Raw genomic sequence first — 24583 nt, forward strand, 5'->3', positions numbered from 1 at the left:
AAGGGAGCACACCCAGCCCACCAGGACGATGAAGGAGGGAGGACGAAGCGTGTTAGGTTTCCAAAGCAATGCACTACTGTGCACCTAAGAGCAGAACAACAAACCTTCCAGAAAGTGCAAGCAATCGAGTCAAAGAACAAAGATGACCTGGTCCCTTTAAAGGCCACTCTGTTACATCTTGGCTGTAATGCCTTAAATCCCCTGCCAGAGTGAGGTACAATCAGTGAATCAAGCACTTTCATAACTTCTCATTTTCATTTAAAGTATCACGAATAAAGAGATGAGTAGCACCTCTGTGGTTGCGTTTGCTTCTATAGTGTCTCCTCAAGTTTTCACAGTGCCCAATAAATGGATACGTGGCAAATGGGGTCGGGTCTCAGCAGGCTGGAAATGGGCCCGCTGCCGGTGATGCACAAGGCCGCCAAAGCTGTGGGTAAGCCTTTCAACACTGGTGTGGGAGTGTAAACCAACGCAACCACTGTGGAAACTTCTCCAAAAACTAGAATTAGGAATTCCATTGATATAAAGGATAGACAGGATAGCCAAAAGGCTTTTAGAGCTGATCAATAAATTTAGAAATTGAGCTAGGGAGATAGCTCGGTGGTCTAAGTGCCTGTCTGGCAAGGGCAAGGACCTGAGTTTGATCCTTGGAAATGCATTCCATGCCAGCCCCAAAAGTCTAAACTCCATAGGAGACCCTGTATCAAATAAATAAATTTAAAAACAAAATAAAATAAAACATAAATTCAGAAATGTAACAGGATATAAAGTCAACATTGAAATCTGTCTGCATTACTACACACCAATAATAGACTACTGAGAAAAATCAGGAAAGAAATTCAATTCATAATAGCTTCTATAAGATGAAATTTTTAAAAGCCCAGAAATTAAATTTAGCTGAGCTACTCTCCTTCTAGGTATGTTCCCCAGAGCCACAGACACCACTCTAAAGTGATGCGTGTTACCAATGTTTCCAGTGGCACAGCTCATAAAACCTAAACCAGGGGAGTAGCCTGTCTGCTCATCAGTAGAGGAATGGATAAAGCGAAGGTATTTACACACGATGGGTTACTATTCAGCCACAGAGAAGGAGAAATCCAAGTCCTCTGTTGGAAAACGGATCAAGCTTGAAAACATAACGCTAATGAGCTAGGTCAGATGCATAAGGTTAAGTGGTGCGTGATTCTCTTCTATGAGAAACCCAAGATACAAATCATTTAAGCATGAAATCAAAGAGAAATGAGAGAAGGCCAGGAGACGGATCTTTTGGAAATGGGAAGGGAGGCAAGAGGAAGACGAAGGGTAGAGGAAATAAAGAGATGAAGATGTGACACGTACCGACTCCCCGCGATGAATGCATTCCTTAAGTATCACAAACATGTACAACTAATAGAAAAAAAAAAACATGGTCCTTAAAGAGCAATCTTTTTCCCACATTCAGATCTTTTTCTTTAGGATTAATTACTAAAGGTAGGCCGATTCTCCTTTTGTACACTTTTAAAGTTATTACAAGTGTAAGGAGTGTCTCAGCCTCTGTCACCCACCACGCGTGGCCCATCTAGACACCACCCCATCTCCCCACCTCTGGGCTGTTTTGATGCAAATCCTAGCCATGAGGTGACTTCATTCATAAATCTTTCAACATACTCTGAAAAATAAGGTGAAATCATGACGGACTTAGCTCCTGGAACACGCTGCTGAACTGCGTGCCCAGAGATGTCGCAACAGCTTCCACAGCAGCGATAAAGCCACACTTGTCGCCTGGGGTGTGTCCGCGCAGCATTCAGCTAAGCAAGCGGGAACCCTGCAAGCTGGAGCAGATAGTTCAGTTGAAGCAACTCAAGGTGGGAAGCCAGGGCTGCGGACGTAGCTTAGCAGGAGAGCGCTTGTCTAGCAAGTGCAAGGCCACGAATTCGATCCTCGGCATCGCAAACCTCCATACGTGTTTCAAAATTTTTAAAGATGAACCAAATACAGAGATACCAAACAAACTAAAAGAGCAAGCAAGGCGCAGAGCAGAGTTTGGACATCCAGAAGCTTCCTCAAGCAGCCCGAGGGCTGGAGACAGGTGAGAAGGCGGAGGAGGCCGGGCCCAGGCCCAGGACACCCGCTGCGCCCACAAACCTCTCTGCCAGTGGAGCTGCGTGGCTTCTGATAGTGGAGACAGACAAAAGTGGCGTCAGGCTCTGAAGCCAATGAGCGAAGGACCCAAGCTTGTTCCCAACGCCCACCTCCGGCATAAAACAGTGAGGAGGGGACCAGAGAGCACAGGCCTATGGGCATTGCTGCTCTGTCAGTTGTTGTGAGCTACCGAGGACCTAAATAGGTCTGCAGGTCGTGAGCAAGGAGGGCAGGAGAGGAGAGAGCAGAGAGCGCAGACTCAGTGGGTGCGAGCAAGCCTGCTGTAAGCTCCACGATCCACCCACCGCGCATAAACCCACCTCTGCGGCTGGTGCGAGGCGGTGACAGAGGAATCCAGATAGAAACCATAGCGACATCCATGATGGCATTGTTTACAGTGTTAAAAGTGACCACAATTGACAAAGTCACAAGCTTCAGCTGGAAAGCACGAGTTAGGTGAATTGATTTCCAAGAGCTACAGCTACCCCTGGACAAGCAAAGGTACAAAAAAAAAAAAAAAAAAAAAACAGCCTGCACTCCGCGCTTCCCATATGTATGCAAACTGATACGCAGATGAAGTGCTTTCCAAATGGTGCTGAACTGTTCCTCAGCTCACCAGCAGAAACGATTGCCCTTCAGGAGGAGAGCCAAAAGACGGTAGGGAGAGGCCCCAAAGCCCATGTACTTGAAAATCTGCTCACTATGTTTATGAAGTTCATCATCATATGAAGTCATTGATATGCTATTATTTTGACCAACAGTTTTTTATGGCCCAAACTAATATTCCTTTACTAATTCAAGAAAAGTCAGCAAAATTTTAAAAAGGAACCAAATTTGGCAACTCATGCTTAAGGTTGGCCCATGGTACATAAGTCCCTGTTTCCCCAGAATTCAATTAGAAAAGCAAAGCTGAACTGGCGTGGTGGTGCAGTCCTGTAATCTCAGCACCCCGGAGGCTGAGGCAGGAGGATTGCTGAGAGTTGGAGGCCAGCTTAGGCTGTGTAGGGAGTCGAAGGCCAGCCTGGAACACACAGTGAGACCCTTCCTCAAACAACAAAACAGGAGGGGAAGGGGGAAGGAAAGGAAAGGGTAAAGGAAAGGAGAAGAAGGGAAGGGCAAGAGGAGAAGGGAGAAGGAAGAGGAGAGGTGGGTTGGAACATGAAGGAGGAGCACTAGAATGGGGCCTTCGAGTTCTGGTTGTTTGTTTGCTTGCTTACTTGTTTTTTTGAGACAGGATCTCTCTAAGTAGCTCAGCCTGGCCTTGAACTCACTGTGCAATCTGGGCTGGCTTTGAGTTTATGGCAATCCTCCTGCCTCAGCCTCCTGAGGGCTGAGATTACAGGTGTGCATCCCACACCTGGCTTTGAACTCCCTTCTTTCCAGAATTACCACACCAGGACGCCTCACTGGTGGTCAGGGCTAGAGCACTTTCTACAGTAGCTTCAGAGGAGGAAGCTGGGAGGCTCATGGGGGCAGTACGCTTTGCTGTCAGCCCCAGGTGCTCCCTAAGGCCCCAAACCACCCTGCAGACAGGAGCGAAACAGGGTCCCTCACCACTCTCTGGGTACTGGGGAAAAGTCTGCTCCCAGAGCTGAAGTGCCATTTTCTGCAACAAGAGAGATAAAAGGAAACTTGTGCAATCACGACGGCTTCTGATGAAAGCCTGCCCAAGGCCCTTTGTGTTCCCGAGGCTGCCAGGGATTTCTGGGGCCTCTGAGGAGTGACTGGACTTGTTCAGGTTTGGGAGGAGCATCTCACGGTGCTTGGGGCTGCTGCCGGGACAGCAAGGCACAGGGCCAGACGGCTCACCCAAAAGTGTGCAGGACATCTGGGGACTGAGTGGCTTCTGCGCTTTGGCTCAGGGCAGCCTCACGGGCTGGCGCCTGGGCCCATGTCACAGGTGAGCGAAGCAAGGAGGTCAAATGCCCTCGCCACGGTCACACGGAACCCAGGTGTGTCTCAGCCTCTGGCTCCTTCTCCTGATGGGCTTCCTGATGCTATCTATGCATGTTGAGCCTGACAGGCAGTGGTGGAGGAAGTCAGCCTGGCGAGGCCCATGGCAAGGTGGTCATGACACAGGCTGCGTGGTGACTGGATGGGGCGGTGGCAGCCCCTCACAGGTATTTCCTGCTGCCCCCACCACAGCTCTCCCCCAGCACATCAACAAGCAATTGCACTGAAAGCTGCGCACAGGAGGTATTCTGCTGCCGCCCGGCCCTCCTGCCTCTGCTCACCACTGCCCAGCACCGATCAGCCACAGTCCTTTCCACAGCCCCTGCCTCCCAAAGCTGCCTCCTCGCACTGTGTGGGGCCCCCGTTCCTGCCAAGCCTCCCATCCTCTGCAGCCAGGAGCACAGCTCACGAGAGGACAGGAGGACGTCTCTAATGTGCTTTCCCCTCCTCCACTCGCCTCTCAGAGGATGCTTTCCTGTAACACTTGAGTCTCCTTCTAATAGGAAACTTCCTTCCTCTCCCTTCCATTTTTTCCTCCCTCCTTCCTTCCACTTCTCTTCTTTCCCTCTGTGGAGGGTGAATGTGATGAGTTAATGTAAAACTAAATGTAAAAAATTACTCTGCTCAACTTTCTGTGGCCCTGCTTCCTTGTAAGACCGCAAGGAGGCTCAGTATACCATTGATAAATCATCTTGATAGACTGAGAGTTCACAGAAAACAACAGTCCCAGAAAAAATGTATGCTGAGTAATGGTCACATTGTCCCTAAAGGCACGGTTCTATGTTAAATGACAAATTTGTTTGACAAACGGGATGTGGTTTCTACCTTTAAAACCTCTGTACTTCTAAGGTTCCTGACTGTTTGTCTACTCCTGCGTGAGTGTGATCAAGCGGTCCTGGGCCTGGTAATAAAAGGCCCATATTTAAATTTTAATTTGGACTCAGGTCTGGTTTCTATGTTGAGAACCCGTAACACCCTCAACACCTTTTCACTGAGCACCCACTGTACACCAGGCACTAAACTGTATTTAGAGGACAAATGCTGGGTAAGAAAGAATCCCTTCCTTCTTGGAGGTCATTGTCACAAGTGACAGGTCAACAGAACCCTAAGCCTAGTTTCCATACCTAGAATCTTCTAGGAAGAGCTGACATCCAGAGGACCTTGGGCAGGGTCAAGGTCAATGGGAAGGGCACAACAAGCCAGGGCAAGCCAGGGGAAGGGAGTCAGCCCAGGGCAGAGGCATCGACACCCTGGAGGGTGAGACAGGCAGGGCAGGGCTGGCTGTGGAATCCCTGGGTGTTAAGCACACAACTGAGAGTCCCAGTAAAGAACAAATGTAATGCCCAGGATACTGAGCAGCAGGCGAGCAAGGGGTAGAAAACAAGGCTGTGGGCAGAGAGAAGGGAAACCACGGCCTGGGTGGAGGCACCCAGCACCTGGGCAGGCGACTCTGAGCCAAGCAGCATCTGCTCTTCTAGGCCACAGAGGTGACAGTGGTGAGTAGGATTCAAGGCCATCCTAGACTCCATATAGAGCCTGTATTGAAAAACCAGAGAGAGAGAGAGAGAGAGAGAGAGAGAGAGAGAGAGAGAGAGAGAGATAGACAGACAGACAGACAGACAGACACAGAGACAGAGACAGAGAGAGACACAGAGACAAAGAGACAGAGACAATGTGAAGACTTAACCCTCGCCAGCCCTCCCCTACCAGTCTGGGTCCACAGGGAGGCAGGAGAATAAATGTCCCAGCTGTTCTCTCTTCTGCCCCTGATCACCTCCCAGCACACTCCAAAGGCCAAGCCCAGCGAGCATGTGGAAAACCCCAGCACACAAGTCCACGGGGTCCATGTGCTTGGTCAGAGAAGAGTAGAGAAGGTGGCAAGTGGATCTGCAAAGCGAGTGAGGAAGCCTTAACTCTCCTGGGTCACAGAGTTGCTGTCTTGTTCCCCCAGCAAGAGGGCTCCATGGAGGATTCAGGAGAGCAGGCCATGCACTTCCGGGCTTAGGTGCTTTCCCTTGGCAGAGACACTGTACCTGATGCCCACAGCTTAATGGGGGAAAGGGTCATTTTGGCTCAGAGTCTATAAAGATTTCAGCTTATTGTCAGGTGGCTCCAAGGCAGGGTGGCATGAAGAGAAGCATGGTGATGGAAGAAGATGGGGGGGAAGAAGAGAAAAGGAGAGGGACAGAAGCAGAGAGAGGGAGAGAGGGAGTGGGGTAGGTGAGGGGGTAAGGGAGGGAGAGGCAGAAGAAGAGGTGGAGGGAGGGAGAGAGACAGAGACAGAGGGGAGGGGTGAAAAGAGATAAACCCTTCTAGGCCACACCACCAGTGAGCCATGCCTTACAAGCAGATCTCCCTCCTAACAGCAAGTCAGCTAGAAAAGCATCAGTGGACAGATCCAGTGGTGAGCATCACACCCCAAGATCCAGTCACTTCTCCAAAGCCCAACCTGTGAGTACACGAGATTTTGGGGTGTTCACCTCCATCTGAACTATAACAGTCCAATACACATGTTAGTAGACTTCCCTGGCTACAATGCCAAGTCAGGGTCATGGGCGCTGAGGGAGGAGCCCAGGAGGCCAGCTGAGCCAGGGAAATGGAGGACACCAAGGAGCTGAGAAGGCAGAGATGGAAGGAGCGGGGACCTGTCCAGGTGGGGGATGATAGGGATGGGAAAGGGGTCTAGACAGAAAAGAAACATTCAGCTTTGATGTGGAGAAAAATAGAAGCTAGAGTCATGTTCGGATGACCAATTGACCTTTTGTGCCAATAACTGAGATAGCCATCTAGATCTATCTAGATCTATCTAGATAGCTACATAAACATGTGTAACATATATAATATTATGTGTGTTCTATTCTAGAGAGAGGAAAAAAGAGGGGAGAGAAATTTAGTGAAAGGCAGTTGATGAGCTTCCGTAGAACAAATTCATTTTTAAGCTCTTCGTTGGACATTAAACCATGTGTATGTAGCAGGTGTTCAGTTTTGAGTATAAATATTAGGTGGCCTACATCTGGAAATTTTGATTTCAAATCAGTAAGCAAATCTAGATACAACCTTAAGGTTGGATAAGATTTGCAGGCAGAAGGAGGATTCACAGAAGGGGCCATATTGGGTGATGAGCACAGAGTACATCGATTGGCACCCAGGCATGCTCAGTCGATGCGTGCTGAGTGAATGAGGGTGTCACTAAGCAATGGATGGATGGATTTTCAATGCTGCAAGGCCAGACAGAAGATGAACATTTTTAGCAAAGATTCTCCAATGTACCCAAGAGGTGGCCAAAGTTCAAAATATGAACTCATCCAACAGAATTCCAGCCATCTCTGGCAACGTAATGGGTGGGGAGGAAATCCTCATTTTCCTTTACAAATACACACCAGAGTAAAACCTCAGATCACAGCAGACTGGATGAAGGCATGATGGTTGGATCAGGATCAGAAAAGTTGGAAATCAGTGAACTTTGTTTAGGTTAACTGAACATTTAAATAACGCTGAGTTTTATTACCTTGTTGACCTCAGTATAAACTACTACTTTGGTTGAGCTATTTGGCTTTTTATCTTGATGAGGGGTGTTTCGGTATGCTTTGCAAGGCATGTTCTTTAAGTTTTTACCTGAATTTCTTTCTAGACCAACTAAGAGTTTAGCCACTTGCAAGGAAAGGAGAGGGCAAGGTTCTTGTCCTGGGGACTGTGGTCTCCCTTCCTCTTCTTCCCTGACAACAGGACTATCTCAGACCTGCACTTAGCTGAAGTAAGAAGAAAGTCTATCCAGCTGTCGTGGCACACGCCTGTAATCCCAGAACTCTGGGAGAAGCAAGAAGAACACAAGTTTGAGCCCAGACTTGGCAACCTCAAGACTTACTGAGACCCAGACTCTAGATAAAAATAGAAAAGGGTTGAAGATACAGCTCAGTGTGAAGACTCTGGATTCAATCCCTACTCCAGAAGGAAAAAGTTGGAAGGGACAAAGTGAAGGGAAAGGGGTGTAGCGAAAGGTTGGTGTTCCTTCTGAGAAGTACTTGAGAAGAGCAAAGAGCACCCAGTCCCAGGTCCCACTTCCACCTGGCAAGGCCAGCCCCCCGCCAGCCTCATCTGCAGGACAAGGACACCTTCAACTAGAGTGCAGCTGCTCCCCATAATCTGCCACACGCTGCTCCAGGTCCTGGGAGAATATTAGCGAAGAATTATTCTAGAAGCAGAAAGACAGTCTATATGCCTGACAATGCAGACAGACTAAAGGAGAGGTAACTGCAGTGGGGATGATGGCCTTCATGCTTGAGGAAGAGGAGTGGTGAAGTCAAGGCTGAACATCCCACTGTCACCCCGACTGTGAGTGCCTCAAAGTAAGCTGGGGACATGCCTTCCTTAGTTACCTCTCTGAACTCTTAGCGCAGTACCTCAGTATTTAGTTATCAGTATGGAATCATATTGAACCAAGTGCTGCCAATTAAGTTTGCATTCATCAGCTACCTAGGATCCTCTGACAATCAGAGAAAATGTGAAGCACTACATGCAAGATCTGATTCTTGGAGGTGCACGGGAAACCCAACCTGTTCCCGGGGGCCACTTCCTGCTTATGGATGTAATTGCTTCCTGGGAGCGTGTAAGAGTGGGGATCTCCGGTGCTCCTCCACCATGATCTCTCAAGTGCCATGGTGCAGGAATTAGGTACAGTGATGTGATTGGACAGTGCCCAGGGACACTGTGTTAGATACAGGAGGCCCGAAGCTCCAGATCAGCACCTCTGGGTGCAGCTACATTATCAGGAGCAAGTCTACTACTATATCAATTCCATGTGCACTGCCAACGGAGGCCCAGGGATGGGGGGACAAGAACGGGGGTGTGAGTGGAGGCTGCGCGGGGGAGCTTGGATTGCAGTGGGCTTCAGGGGCTGAATGGGAGGGTGGAGAAGGACTGGCAGATCAATAGCCAGACCCTGGGAAAGAGACAACATCCTCTAATCAGTCCGTGATCATATCTGCTAGTTTTTTCCATCCTTGCCCTTTCCACCTTCCCATTAACTGGCAGACAGATGTCATTGTCCTTGTTACCATTTGGGACTCCTTAGTAGGTGGCCAATCTGGCATTTGAGCCAGTTTTGGCAAAGTTCTTCTGCTTTCCACTCTGTTGCCTGTGTCCCAAGAAGGGCTATGAGGGACTTCACTGAGGAAATCTTGCCTTGAAGCGCGGGGGACCCTGATTCTTCTCCTAAATGGCTGAGCGAGCTGTGCAAGCTCTAGCCTCTCTGTCCCTCCCTTCCTGCCCTCTGTAGGATCGAGCAGCAGTGGTTCCCGCTACAGAATGGACACAGGAAGTACTGTCCACTTCTCAGAAACCAGCTCAGACAGGAGAGGATTCCTCTGAGAGACTATACCCCTAGGACTCTGGCTGGCAGAGTGCCACGGTCACCTGAGCTAAGGAGAAGAAGGGGCATGAAAAATTAAATATGGCTTTTGGACTTTCCATCCCGTGGCCAGTGCAAACCCACTAGTTCCCCCAAAGCTTCAAAAGAAAGAGAAATCGCAATGATCACACATCCGCATGGGAGAAAAATAGATACACTGATGAGGACCATGATCAACCCACTGCTGCACCACTCTGAACGGTTTGCAGGAGCTTTTTATGTCCTTGAGTTCTTTCATCCTTTGACCTCCCTGTGACATTTCCAACCACAAAATGAAGAAATTAGACGTGATCCTAGACAATAGGAGGCCCTTTGTGATTTCTGCAGGGGGCAGTGAGGAGGAGCTGAAGCTCAGTAATGCTGCAAAAGCTGCAGCGAAAGTGACACTGAAGATACATCGCTATGGTCACGCATGTGCAGTGGGGGGACCAGAAAAGGTGGGGAACCATGGAAAAGATACTGGACTCATCCAGGTACAACCTAGACCCAAGATAGTGGTGATGGAAAGAAAAACCAAATCGTGAGAGACTCTTCGAGCAGTTAACGTCAGCTGGGAGCCCACTCGGCTGAGCTCCGGGGTATGCACTGGGTGAGAGCAACCTCGTGCCAAACCTCCAGCCCTCGTGGGTAAAGTAGATGTGAACTACATGGCCTCATCTCCAAGGGCAGCCTCTGTTCTTCACCTGTGGCCACCTCCAGGTCAGACCTGCTACCCATCCCATACCTGAACCATCCCACAAGTAGGTGGTCCACACGCTACTGAAGTTCCCGGAGAGACAAGGAGGCGGCTCCGTCACACGCTGCAACCCCAGATGCACTGTCACGTCTTTCTGTGTCACTCTTCCCCACCACCACCACCACTTTCTTGGACTGCCAGCTGCTCCACTCTCTGCTCCAGGCATACACACACACTCTTAAAGGCCTGCATTTTCTTTTGTGAGCCCATTTAGTTCTCTGTTAGCTTCTGAGCTTGCTGTCTGACTGCACGGCAGCTCCAAGCAATCAGCCCTCCCGAGAGAGCTCACCTCTGCAGAAGGGAGCAGGAACTGGACAGAGCCACCAACTCTTTCCAGCTGCTCCTCTCCCTGACTGGGCCCAGAGTGGGTGGCTGCCCTCTGGGCAGGAGGAGATGTACCGACCTTCCCTTCTGGCTTGTTTTTTTCGTGCATCTCCTCTAACTCTCTGTTATGATTTAGATCAAAAGCTTCGTGTCTAGGAGGAGCACGCAGCAGAGTACAGCCGCCTACTATGGGGAGATGGGCTCTGGTCTGAAAAGCCGGGCCGCTGGGTTCACGGCCTGGCAGGGTTGATCTCTCTCCAGGGTTCCTCCTTGCTCTGTTTGCTTCCTGTCTGCAGTGCGGAGAGCAGTTCTGCCCCGCCCTGCCCCTCCACCTCTCCCTTCTGCCAGGCCACGCCCCCACATTGCCTCTCCATCAGGCCACGCCCCTCCACCACGCCCCCTCTTCCCCATCCCACCCCTCCACCGCTCTGCCAAGCCAGGCTGCCTTGGAGCCAGGCGGATTGAAATGCAATAAATCTCTTCTTCCTTTAGTTGTGGTGTCAGGCTTTTAGTTACAGCAAGGACAAAGCAACTGGGATCCCCTACCTCATCCTTTGGGCTCAGCCTGTGTTCATGGAAGGGACAGGTTCACCTGCTGTCCCAGCTGGGCCAGCCCCATGCAGGCCCTGGGCATCTAGAACCTTCTCTGCTTCTCCATAGCCTGTGCCTGTGCTGGGCCTCCGAGGGGCTGAGGCAGTGGACAGAGACCCCCCTGGGCCTCCTGTTCCTCTTTTCCCACCGGCGAAAACACAGCTCATGTTGCTGCAACTCCATAGGCAGGGCGAATGTTCCAAGTAAAAATTGAATGATGAATATGCACACATGTTCTTTCTAGCCATATTAAAGAAAATACTAATATTGTTGATGTTTTTAAATATGTAAACAAGAGGATGCTGACCTTTAAGAGTGTGTGTATCCCTGGAGCAGAGGGTGGAGCAGCTGGAAGTCCAAGAAGGTGTGGTGAGGTGAAGAGTGACACAGAAGGATGTGACAGTGCACTTGTGGTGCAAAGGAAGGAGGAGGTGGGGCCTGCCATCTAGCAAGCAGATCCCAGGACTCGGGACCTCACATCCCTCCTAAGTAGCACCTGCGGGAGGCCACAGAACTGGGGCACTGGGAGCCCTGCCACCTGGGCCCACCCACAACCCAAGCCACAGCCCTGTGGTCCTGCAATAGAAGTCTGGGTCCATGCTGTCTGATGTGTGATATCTTGAGCCCAAGAGAGATCCTCACTCCCAGGGCTGGCTAACTTAAGTGTTCCTTTGATCTGTAAGTTAGCCAAGGGCAATGCCCATGCTGTTTCCCAACATGTCTGTGGATTCCAACCAACTGTGGGTCCAAAAAAAGAAAAAGACTAGAAGAAAACGATTGTGGTAGAAGAGAAAGAGTTATCTATCTAGCATGTGTAAGGCGCCTTTGCCTGTACTGAACATGTACAGAATTTCTTTGCAGGAATTCTCTGAATCATGCAGCACAACAAGTTACCCAGCAGCTATATCGTGGTGGCACTATAAGTAATCTGGAGATGATGTGAACTAGACTGGGTCGCTGTGCCTAAGGGACTTGAGTGTCTAAGGACTTGGGTCCATTATGGGTCTTGGTTCAAGGACACCGAGTGGTGGCTTTGCTCTGATGGAGGCAGGGTCTCCTCTGCAGCCCTGCATGCATCCAGTATGCGCCCCTTTGGGACCCGTGAGCAGCAACTGCTTGGTCAGAGTAGACCTCTCCAGTCTGCTGGTGTCACCAAGCCTGAGTGAGAATGAAACCTTCCCAGTGAGCTCCCACCTATGCCAACAGCCTGTCTCGGAGGAAGCCCCATCAAGCTGTGTGGGATGGGAATGGTCCCATCCTCCCTCTGACTTTCTGATTCCAGCCTTTTTCCTGTAAAGTTGTGGTTGAATTTTAATTTTCATCATTGTTAAAACAAGGAGTCATGCCATACAGTGACAAAAGTACATGGCCACCTATACTGTTAGGCAGATTGTTTGACATTAGCAGGCCTGAGAGGTAGGCGAGGGGTCCAAAACCACATGCATTGCCAGTTAATCACAGAAAGACTGCAATCTACAACATCCTATATTTATAATCATGTGCTAGGTCTCAGACCAAAAGTTACCCCACAGAGCACGGTGACATCCGAAAGCTGTACATCATGCATATTTCTTAGATGCCTGGCCGCCTGGCCCTCTAACTCCAGCACAGGCCGTACCTCATTCCTAGCTGTCATGGCCTACAGAGAAGGATAGCAGGAAGGGGAACTTTCTTTATAGAGTCTCCTGTCTTAGGCTGGGGACCTGGTTTCAGTTAAAAAGGTATCTCTTGCAAATGTCTTACATGGTTAAAGCCCCTGAGGAGACACTGGCCATCTAAAGAGAACAAGAATCCATTTTGCAATTCCAAAGTAACTTCTAAGAGAAACTGTTGATAAGCATCACAAGGACCCCAGCTCCCCAAGCACCAGGAGTGACCTTTGTGTGCCTAACAAGATATACATTCCCCCTTTACTTCTGCGCAGCCTGTGGGTCTTGACTGAATTCTTCCATCCAGGGCCCAAAGAGTCAAAGACTAGTAAAAGGTTTCGGAGACATTCGTCATGTTTCTTTTTATTTGTTTCAAATTTTGCATTGACATGAATTTTCATTAGTATGATAAAGAGCTACACACCCATGCTGCTTCTTTATTATCCTTCTTCAGAGAAGAGGCAAGAATAGCTTAGAGAATCAAAATAAATGCCCTGAGATGTAGGCCTAAAAAACATCAGGGTGCCAGCATTTGGAACTCCATCTGCCCAGCAAGGGAAGCCTGACCTCGCAGCCTCGCGTCTGCACAGAGCAGTTGGCATTATCAGATTGGTGACTTACAGGGACTGCGGAGTACTGAGTTCCAGTTTCCCAAGCTATATCCCTCATGCCATGGGCATCAAGTGAGTGGCTACTGAAGCTTACACAGCAGCAGCCAGCCTGGGCCCAGCTGGGGGAAAGCCACATCACTGCTGTCTAGAAAGAGTCCCCAGTCTTCCCTGCAGCAGGCTTTCTCCACCTCTGAGTGTTCTATTCTGCTTCACACTGGTTTCTTTTTGTTTTGCTCCATGCCGTGCATCTCATCGCAGCAGGCGTGCCTAATTGAGAGTGTCTCAGTAGGAACACTGAGGCTGCCCCGGTCTCAGTTCCGGAGTTTAGTGACCCTGGAGCTCCGTCCGTCTACGCGCAGCTCTTCTTTCTTCAACATAGCACTTTGGGGTAACTGACTTAGGATGTAGCTGTGCTCCTTGGCTTGGCAAACTTGGCTTCATGCTCACATACTGCCTGTCCCGAGCTCAGTGGTTGTGTATTCACAAGTCCTGGCTCTAATCCCAGCTTTACTGTGAACAAACTGTGTGACATGGATGGACTTTTTAATGCCTGCGTGTCTTGAATTCATTGGACTGCCTTAGGCACCACTGCCTGAGGTCTTCCTTAGCTCTCATGGCATAGTTGTTAAGAGCACAGGCAGACCTGGGTTGACATCCTAGCCCATCCCCTTAACAGGACCCTGACCCCCACTTCCTTCTCTTATTGCTCTCTTGATGACACTGAAGTTGCTGAAAGCACTGAGGAAGATGAGGTAGAAAACAAGATTCAGCAAGTTCCAGTTTCTCTTTCCTGATACTTCTTCCCAGATTCTACTGAGGCCATCAGAATACAAACCAGCTTGATCACCAGCACAGAGTGGAGGATTTCTAACAGAGCAACCAACATCCCAGTTGGCCTTGACTCTAGGGTCAAGTGAAGACACAGTTCATTTATAAAGCACATCAGCTGACAAGGTCACCTGGCTAAAATAAAGATTGGTCAAAGTTGCAAAACACTAGGCCCTGAATTTTCTATGACATACTGATAACTTGATGGACTGCACTATTAAAACATTCAACCTTTAAATATCATAGCCTATTTCAGAATTTTGGGGGTTTGAAGAAAGGAGATTATAATGGTTTGATATTTATTCTTCATTTACTTTTTTTGAAATGAGGCTGTTTTGTTTGTCCTGAAGAACAGGAAAAGAATTTGAATGCTTAGTAATGGAAATTCGTTAAAACAATCAAAAGAGACAAAAACAGAAAATACACTAAAAGCCACCTACATGTCTCATGGTCGATGTATAAAATTTACTTCTATTTTCTTTGAGTTTTCTGGCTGGACCATCAGTCACAGCAGCTACAGAAGAGCTCACAAAGTCTCTCGGGACCATTGACACACAGCATGAGAACCTTCACAAGAAAACAAAGTCCCAAGGATGCCGCAGAGTTTAAATGGATATAGAAGCTGGCAGAGAGCAGGAAATGGGGAGATGCGGCCAAGAAGTCTGGGCTCGGGCAGCTCTCTGGACGGAGAAGTGGCCAGAAGGACAAGGGTCAGTCAAGCAAGCTCTGTTTGAACCAAGGACTCTTGGCCTCCTCTTTCTCAGCCTTAATGCCAGGACTGAGAGCTGCCTGCTGGTGTGGGGAGTCCATAGCTCCTGTGCAAGTCTCCTCTCCTACGAACAAGAAAAAGAAGAAAGGTCAAATTGTTTCCCTTGCAGTTGTTCTTTTTCAAGCTTATTTAATTGAGAAAATTACCAGAAAGGCATATTTTGGGGGTGTCCTACTCTGAACTCCATCAGTAGTTGGTGGCTTGCAGAAATGAATTGTGGCGGATGACATACACCATTTTCTAGATGACTTTTTTGAAACAGGGTTTCTCTGGGGAGCTCAAGCGGACCTTGAGCTAGCTATGTAGCCTAGGCTACTCTCAAACTCATGGTGAGTCTTCCTGTGTCAGCCTCCCAAGCGCTAGGTTTATACGCATGCACACAGCACAACTAGATGATCGAATTGTGTAAGTAACAATGTGTTTACACACACACTTGGGTTTGTCTATAAAATCAATGCATAGAAAAGAACCTCAGGTACAGTCTAGGCCTGGCCTTAATACTTCTAGGGCTCAGGTAAGAACATAAACGGAGTCATGAATCTTATGTGTCTAAACACTTAGAAATTAGAGATCAAATTAAGAAACTATTTAAAAAGCTGTTCTAGTCTTCCCTAGCTAACATACTTTTCTAAAAAGTTGGAAGGTGTGGACTAAGCATGACATCTGGGGACTCCTTACGAGTTTACGTGGGAGGCTTGAAGCGTAGTAGGTGGGGGCATTGCTCCCGTCAGCCCTCTGGGGCTCGAGTCACACCACCTGCCCTCCCTGTGGCCTCTAGCCTGTGTGTCTTCTCACTCACAGCCCTGCACGGTGGTCAGCCTCATGCGCAGAACTACCCACACTGCACACCCAAGTCCTATCCACAGCCACCCTACACCACCACTGGTACCTTTAGGACTGAATGGGTGCATTAGCTGCGTGGCCCTTCCCGTGAGGCTGGGCCCAGGGGCACCTAGGCTGTAAAAGTATGCTGGGGATGTCCAAGAGGAGTCTACAAGAAGAAACTCAGGAGCCAGCCTTCGTGGGTACACACTCCTAGGCCACACCAAGGAAGTAGAGGCCAGTCTTAGTACAGCCTGGGTCTGTATGCTGGCTCCTGACCATCACTAACTAAGTTCCCTAAAATCACACAAATAAAGCAAACAGGGTAGTACGCACTGTCCTCCCAGCACTCAGGAGGCTGAGTCAAGAAGGTTGACATGAGTTCAAGGCCAGCTTCAACTACACAGCAAAACCATGTGTCAGGAAAAAAAATAAACATATTGTCTAGCAACTTTTTTTCTTTAATTTAATTTTATTTTGGAAAGTAAAAGCAAAGCAAGAACAAAAATCAAAAACAAAGAAAGATACAGGGCAACATACAAGGGCACATACGTTACAGATTTTCAAGCCAAGAATAACTGATTAACAATGGTTGAAAAATTAGGATTTTATGATCTTATCTATTGCTCAGATTAGCAGATACCGTTATGTAAGTTTGGATATGTGGTTGGGTATTACTGTTTGCTTTAATAAACCTTAAATTTTTGTTCTTGTCTCTTTTTTCTTTACCTTTTTTTTTAAAAAAAGTTTGTTTTAAAGAGAGTATAGTAATAATTGACATGAAATTAGAACAGAACACATTTAAGAGAGCAAGATGTCAGATATTCAAGCCTGAGGCCCAACATGGTCTCAGTGGCTGACATCAAAGGGTCCACCTTGCTTTCTGCAGGCTCCAGGAGAAAGTCCCTAGCTGGCCTTTGCCATGTCCCAGAGGCTGCCCATGTTCCTTGGTTCTAGAGCCTCTTGGGAATGGAGACATTATTCTGTGTACCACAGGCAGGGGCCCCTCCAGCCCTAGTGTGAAGATGGAGTTATATACACAGGCGGCCGTGAGGTAGGAGAGAAAAAATATAGGTTAAAAAGGAGACACAGAAAATGGTAATATTAAAAGCGTACTCTTAAGAAAAACTGCAGCTTCAGGACACAAAAGTTATTCAAGTTTTTCTTTCCCTTCCAGAAAATACTCCTAAGGGCCTAAAAGACATTAAGCCCCTAACCTGGGCTCCGGGCCTGTGCCTTTCACCTGCACACTGCACCTCCTCCTGCCAGTCTCGGGGTGCTCAGGTCGGAGGACAGCGTGTCTCAGCTTCAAAGCCATGCAAACGGTTGCACTCAGGACCTTGCGCTTGCCAGGCAGGGGCTCGTGCTGTCTCCCTGGCTTGCTAGAACACGGTCAGCAAAGCACGGAGCACAGCGCTGGTATTTAGCAGATGGCTCAGTGCCTTCCTTGCGCTTGCCAGGGAAGCGCTTATTCCCCTGAGCCATCTCCCCGGCCCCACCTGCCTTCCTAAACCGAGTCCAGACTCCCTTCCAAGGCGCCACCTCTGCATCAGGAAACCTTTGCCATTCTTTCCAAATTCACTTTCACCCCCACCCCTGGAGGACTTAGTCACCCACTTGGCAGAGGAGGAGCCTGATTACTCAGGCGCTTGCTTAATCACACCTGGGCTAGGGACGCACCCACCTGGAAGGTGGCGCCCGCGGCCCGCTCCGCCCCTCCGGGTCCGCCCCCGCCTGATGTCGCCCCATGCACGCTGGCCAATGAGCGGGACAGCAACCTCGGCAGGTGCCGGCCTCGCCCCCAGCTGCGGCCCCGCCCCCAGAGGGCCCACAGCCCCCAGACCTGGGCACCTGCCCGGGCGCTCGCAGCTGCGCCCGCGTGCCAGCGCCTGCCCTCCGCGTCCTGCGGGCCCCCTCCCCTGAGCTGGCGGGGACGAGGGAGAAAGGCATTTTTATAAAACAAGGCTTGTCCTTGAAGCCACTTTAGTTTCAAATTTGTTTTCTTAAAACCGAAACTGGTTTGTTTTTTTTTTTTTTTCCTCGACAAAAGCTGTCACAGATAGGCGACCTTGAGAAGAGGAAATGGGGGCCATGGAGGAAGATCACCTGGTTCCGGTGGGGGACAGTGATCCCCAAGATGTGAGGTCCACACCACCTCCCCTCCCCCGTCCCCCACCTCTCCACCACCTGAGAATTGTAGCTCACACTCATGAGCACTGTGCGGCAGACGCGATGGCCCATCTAGTAAGTGCTTCTCACGTGGCAGGCTTCCTGCTAAGTGCTGTGACTCTCACAGGTCCTTGTGCAGTTCTTGGGAGCTTTGCATCGCTGGTCCCAATTTGCAGAGGAGGAAACTTGAATTTCAAGGACATTGGTTTTGCAACTACTAAGCCACAGCCAGCAGGCCAAGCCCCAGGTGTAGCCACTGGCTTGTCCTGTGTTAATCTGTATGGATCAGTGACATCCTCCTAACTGACAAACTGACAGACTTGGATCCACCAGTTTTCTTGGCCCAAAGCATGAAAACCAGGTGAGGAAAAATACTCACTTTGATGGGGACTGCTCAGTGCACTTTGCCTCCACGCCTCTCACCAGAAAATACATTCATTCATTCATTCATTCATTCATCCAACCCTCATGTTGATGAATGCCGTTTTCCAAAGCAGTGCAGTAGTCAGATAGTGATCCTTATCTGCACGGAGCTGCCAGTCCAGTAGGACAGTGAAGATGGACAAGAGGCAATAACTGTAGGCAAATAATTTAATTTTGTGGAAAGATAAGTCCCATAATAAAATGACGTGGCATAGTCAGAGGCCACCATAGGGTTGGGAGCTGGTGAAATCCTCGGCCACGACTTCCACTCACTAAAAAGCACGATTTGGGGCTTCTTTATCAAGGGAGACCCAAGAGACCCAATAGCCATCTTGGCTATAAACCATGACTTCGCTTGGGACTGCAGATGCCCAGTGGGTAACTGAAGCAGAGCAGAGCTTGACCTTCACTTTGTACCTTTTGAGGCTATAAATCCCAGGTCTGACTTGGGATTTAGGTGTACTTGATCATGCAGGGAGGGTGTGACTTGGAGGCAGCTGGACAGGGTTGGGTAGCCCTGAAGTTATGGGAGCCCATCCCACTTCAGGACTGAGGACACCCAGGTGAGGCTTTCAGGGACTCTCACTGTGCCCAGGGCATTCAGCTGTTGTCCTGAGCCTGTGGTCACATGGATTCTGGGAATGGTGGTGCCCCTGTATTTCTTTCTTTTTTTTTTTTTAACTTTTTTTTTTTTTATTTTTTATTCATTTGAGAGAGAGAGAGAGAGAGAGAGAGAGAGAGAGAGAGAGAGAGAGACAGAGAGAGAGAGACAGAGACAGAGAGAGAGAGACAGAGAGAGAGAGACAGAGAGTGAGTGTGTGTGGCCAGCTCAGCCCACCAGGGGGTGGGACTGGCTGGCATGTGGTGCTGGGGGATCGAACCGCGGTCCCTGATGCTTTGCTAAGCTTGTTCTAAGTAGGTGCTTTAGACCACTGAGCCATCTCTCCAGCCCCTGCCCCTGTATTTCTGAAACTACCTCCACCAGAGATGAAACTTTCTTAGAAACAGAACTGTCCCTCCACCATGAGGAGATCCATGCAGGAGATCTTACATGCTGGTGTAAAATCAGGTCCAAGGAGAAAGGGCAAAATACAGAGCAGCGCGTACCAGTTAGCCTCATTTCTATTAAAAAAAAAAAAAAAAAAGGACATAGCCACATAGATAGGTTTATGTATTCAAATTCTATTTCTGTAAGGAAACAGGAGATGGGTCCAAGCAGCAGTTGCCAAGGAGGACCAGGGAGAGAGGCTATCATTTTACATTATGCAATTTATATTGTTTCAGTATTTTGTTCTTTCATTGCCCTTTAAGCTGAAAATAGTGGATCAACGATGTTTGTGAAATTTAAGTGCTAAATGTAAAAAAGTTGACAAGGAGGTCTTGCTGCTCCTTTTCCTTTGCCCATGGCGAGGATGAGTAAATGCTCCCTCCACAAGGTGGGCCATCTGGCAGCAGTCACTCGCCTGGGGAAGCTCACCTGTCTTACTGTCGCTTGCATGCTGATTCTTGCTGGTGACTGACTGTGGATGTATTGGCTCTGTCTTCCCGATGTCTCAGAGGGGCCAGACTTCAGAAGTAGATCAAGAAAAGAATCTGCTTCCCGGTACCTCTCCCGTGCCTCTTGCAGGCAGGGGCTCCCAAGTCGAGCAGGTGTGAGTCCCACAACTGCATGCAGCAGGGAATGGACTGTCTAGGTGGCTGTGCAGCCACAGCTTTGCTGGCCGCTTCCTTCTCCACATTGCATTTAAACACCCTGAAACTTGGCTTCACTGACAGAGGGTTGGTTTCCTAAAGGACATCTTGACAGGGAGACATGCAGAACACCACTCACGAGGCTGTGCAAGCAGAATCCATGCCCACACGCATGTATGTGTGTGTGTGTGGAACTTGAGATTGAAAGCCATTTTTGCTTTCATTGCAGGGCCCCAGCAATGACATGAACCTAAAAGGGGGTGGCTCTTACCTAGCTGTGGTCGGAGGGAAACAGGCCAGGGAGCACATTGCCCTGCAATTCTGACCACAGGGGATCAGTGGCTGTTTTGCTTTGTGCAGAAGACCTATGGAAGTTGAACTTCTAGCTCCTCTTCACTTCTCAAGAGGCAATCTGGTCTCCTAGAGCCCTGGTAAGGCTAGAGGCCAGAAAGGAGACCCTGGATAGACGTGAGTGGCAAGTCTCAGAGTAGGAAGATGAAAAACAGGGAGAGCAGGGCCAGAGGGGTCAGAGCCGGCATCCCAGGTTCCCTCCAGCCTGAGTGGGAGAGGAAGACAACAGAAATAAGTATGTCTCATCCTTTACTCCCACCACTGTTTCTGGCAAATCGGCTCTCAGAAAGCCTGTTGGTGGAGTTGGCTCCACAGTAGGGTGCCTGCAGGGGGATTTCAGGAGGGCAGTGAAAGCTACCCAGAGTTCTTGTGTTCCCTGCACCAGAAAGTGACAGGAGAACTGGCGGACACAAGATGTCCCTTTTCTGGTTCCACAATTCAATGACAGAGAAGTGACCAGCAGGAACCCACCTCAGGGACACCCCAGTGAACAGGGACCAGTGGCCCCACCTCACCCAGACACCTTCCTGATGAGACAATGAGACAGAACCAGGGGAGAGGTGGCAAAAAACCAGGGGAGGGGCTGGTGAGATGGCTCAGTGGTCTAAAGCACCTAATTAGAACAAGCTTAGCAAAGCACAGGGACCGCAGTTCAATCCCCCAGTACCACATGCCAGCCAGCCCCGCCCCCTGGTGGGCTGAGCTGGCCACACACACACACAAATAAATAAAATTAAAAAAAAAAAAACAGGGGAGCAACTTTATCTGTGAGCAGAGGTAGTCCTAGTTTAAAAAGGAAGAGAGGAAGCGAACTTTGACTCGCAAACCCTTTCTCCTACCACTAGCAGGAGCAAAGAGGCCGCAGGGCACAAGGCCAGCAATTCATGAAAAGTACTTTCTCATTTATTTTTATTTAGAAAGTGGTTTCTGCAGTCTGAGTTGCAGCAGATTCGTGTCCATGTGTCTGCTCTCAGGGCTCATCATATTTGAACTCTGTACGTGGCCGCCCGGTGGGCACCCATGGTCTGCCTCTGTCTTACGGTCACCCGTGCAAGCCATGGTTTCTGACCTCTGCACTGGAAGGCTCCTGGGGTCTGTCCTCGCAGCCCTGCTCTGGTCACCCATGTTCTAGGCAACCCCAAAGCCAGCCTTTCCCCTGTATTCACGCTCACAGATCCAAAAGGCTGCCTGACTCATCACTTGGACAGCTAGTAGCATTCAAAGGAAGCACATCCCACGTGCTCCTCCCAGCGTGTCCTCACCTCTCCCAGGGGCACTCACGAGCATCCATGCAGGTGGGCAACTCAGGGCCCAGTCTTGCCCCCTTAGCTCCGTATCCTCACATCGGACGCATGAGTGTGTCCTGTGGCTTCTGCCAACAAGCCTCATCCCCCTCACCCCGTTCCAAATGGCTTCCTGCTTCCATTCTCCTACCACCAGCTCTCTACCTGGCAGCCAGAGTAGTTTTTTGTTTTAAAAAACCATTAACAGACCTGTCACATCCCTGCAAGCTCTCTAGGGTCTCCTCCTCACATGTGGAACAAAATCCAACGTCCTTGCCGGCGCTCTAAGTTCCTGCCCATCTGACTCCTATAACCCGCTCTGGTTTCACTTCTAATTCCTAGTCTCAAACTCATTTCTCTTCCTTGTCCCATCACACTGGGCCACCAGCTGGTTTCACACACTCTGCCTTTAGCACTGCCTTGGGGTCCATGTTCCACTTTTTCCTCCCCAAAAGCCTGCCTTGCATGCACACAGGGCTGATTTTAATTACCTCTTCTGGAAGATGTTCATATTCCCTCTGCTTAAAATAGATCCCTCTGTTATTTTCCTCTTCCCCATAGACAAGGAGAGTGGCCCTGAGGATGGGACCAATGGAAACCATCACAGAAGGCAGAAGAGTTGAGAAATGGACAGAGATACAGTAGTACCAGGTCTTTCTCTAATCATAGCCATAAAATGGGATGCAGTAGGGGAGCCCACTTCTAGCCCAGGCTGGACTTGGATTCTTAGCAGTATCAGGAGTTAACAGAATTGCTTTTGTTTTTCCTGAAAACTTTATCTGAATTGTGTTTTCTGCTACTTGTAGCAAAGGAATCTTAACCAGGGAAACCCATTCATCTACTCCCGTTGGGTGTCTACTTGGACGTGACTTCAGTGTTCCTCTGTCTTGTCAGTACAACTTCATTCTGAAAGATAAATGACTTGGTTACTCCTCTCACTGCAGAGACAAAATACCTGACACCCTTGACTTCAGGGAGGGAATGTCTGTTTGGCTCCCATTGCAGTCCGTGACTAGGCAGGGTGGCAGGGTGGAGCAGCCTGGGAGAGGAGAGCTGCTCATGGCTCGGCATATAATAAGCAGAGGCAGGGCACAGCTGGGAAGGGAGAAGCACGCTTCCAGGTCCCGCTCCTGGTGGCCCACCTCTTCCGACCAGACCCTCTCTCCTAACAGCAAGTCAGCTGTAACGCCCCATAATCCAATTGTCTTCCAAAAGCCCTACCTCCAAGGGCATGAGGCTCTTGGAAGACCTCTAGCTATAAACCACAACTATCAATCATTTTCTCAGCTTTCCCTCAAATACTCAATAAGATCAATATGTATGCCAGCACAGTGAGTTCTTTAATAATGTCAACAGTTACCTTGTCAAAGTTGTTAAGGAGCAAATGCAAACTCTATGGTCTCTCCGCCAACGTAATGGTAGTATTCCAGGAAACGCCTACCAGGGAAGCGACTTGGCTGTTCACACTAGGAACTTATTGAGAAACTCACTGAAATGAACAGGAGACACTTCGGAATGGTAACTGATATCATCAAATGACCGTATCGGTAAGTCTTCTTGGGAAACTCTCACCTGCAGTCCCCAGGCCTAACCAATTGTATCCCAATTCTTACCCATGTTAACTGTGTCCCACAGTGAAAGCCCCAGCTCATGCCAAACCCCACAAACACCTACACGTTCTGATTTTGTCCTTGTTAGCTTGGGACTAAGCCACAGCAAACGCAGACTGATTGATTGATAAAATCCGGTGTCTTGGTTGTGTTTCCAGGGAAAAGTACTTGAGAATAAAAATAAGTAACCCTGGGCCTGAGCTCTGTGCCTGTGCCACGTGCGTGTGTGCACGTACAAGTGCATGTGTGCATGTGTGTGTGAGCAGGGTCTCGGGGAATAAGGAAGAAAGTGGCAGCCAAGTGGACCCAAGTCTTTCTTAACCTTTTCATCTTTTTTATCTGCTTTTTCTTGACTTGCTGTCCTTGCAAATCCTTTTTCCTCTGAAGCTGGTAAACACATTTGTCTTCTTTTTCCTCTGTAACATTTTCTGTGATTGCAAAGGTCACGTGGTCCAGTGATTGGACCATGGTGGAACCAGCACTGAGGCCTTGTGCAGCCACTTCCTAACTATCTCGGCTTAAGGCGTGTCATCTAATGCTTGCAGACCCTCTTTAAACTCAGGCAACACTGTATTAGCTAGGGTTCTCCAATGGATGCACACAGACACTCACACACACACACACACACATATTCACACTCACACACATGTATATAAGGATGAAGGTGACCTTCAGATTTTGAGGAATTGAATCATGTGATCATAGAAGCTTAGCTCCCAAGATTTTGGGTTAGGCTGGAACAGGGAAACAGCTGCACTTGCAGCAGGAGACCTGTGTGGTACTTCCCCTTTCCTTTTAGGGGTCTTTTTATTTATTTGTTTTAAATCAGTGTCTCACTGTGTATCCCAGGCCAGCCTCTACATCACAGTGATCCTCCTGCCTCAGCCTCCTGAGTACTGGGGTTACAGGTGTGTGCTGCCACACCTGGCTCCTCGTAGCTTTTCTAAATTTATCAATCACCAATCATGATTTCTATTTGTCTTTAAATTGACTCAATTTTGAATTTAAATTTCATTTTAAAGTGTTTTTTAATTTTGTTTTAATTGTACATTAAAATAAAAGCTAGTATTTGATGCAATCATGAGATCTGAGACTGAGCCCTGCTTGCATTCTCTGAAGACACGAAAGGAGGAAGGAAAGGAGTGAGACAGGGAGAGGGGAAAAGTGGAAGGAAGGAAGGAAGGAAGGAAGGAAGGAAGGAAGGAAGGAAAGAAGGAAGGAAGGAAGAAAGGAAGGGAGGGAGG

This window comes from Octodon degus, unplaced genomic scaffold (genome assembly GCF_000260255.1).
Source record: "Octodon degus isolate 3935 unplaced genomic scaffold, OctDeg1.0 scaffold00006, whole genome shotgun sequence".
Taxonomy (NCBI): domain Eukaryota; kingdom Metazoa; phylum Chordata; class Mammalia; order Rodentia; family Octodontidae; genus Octodon; species Octodon degus.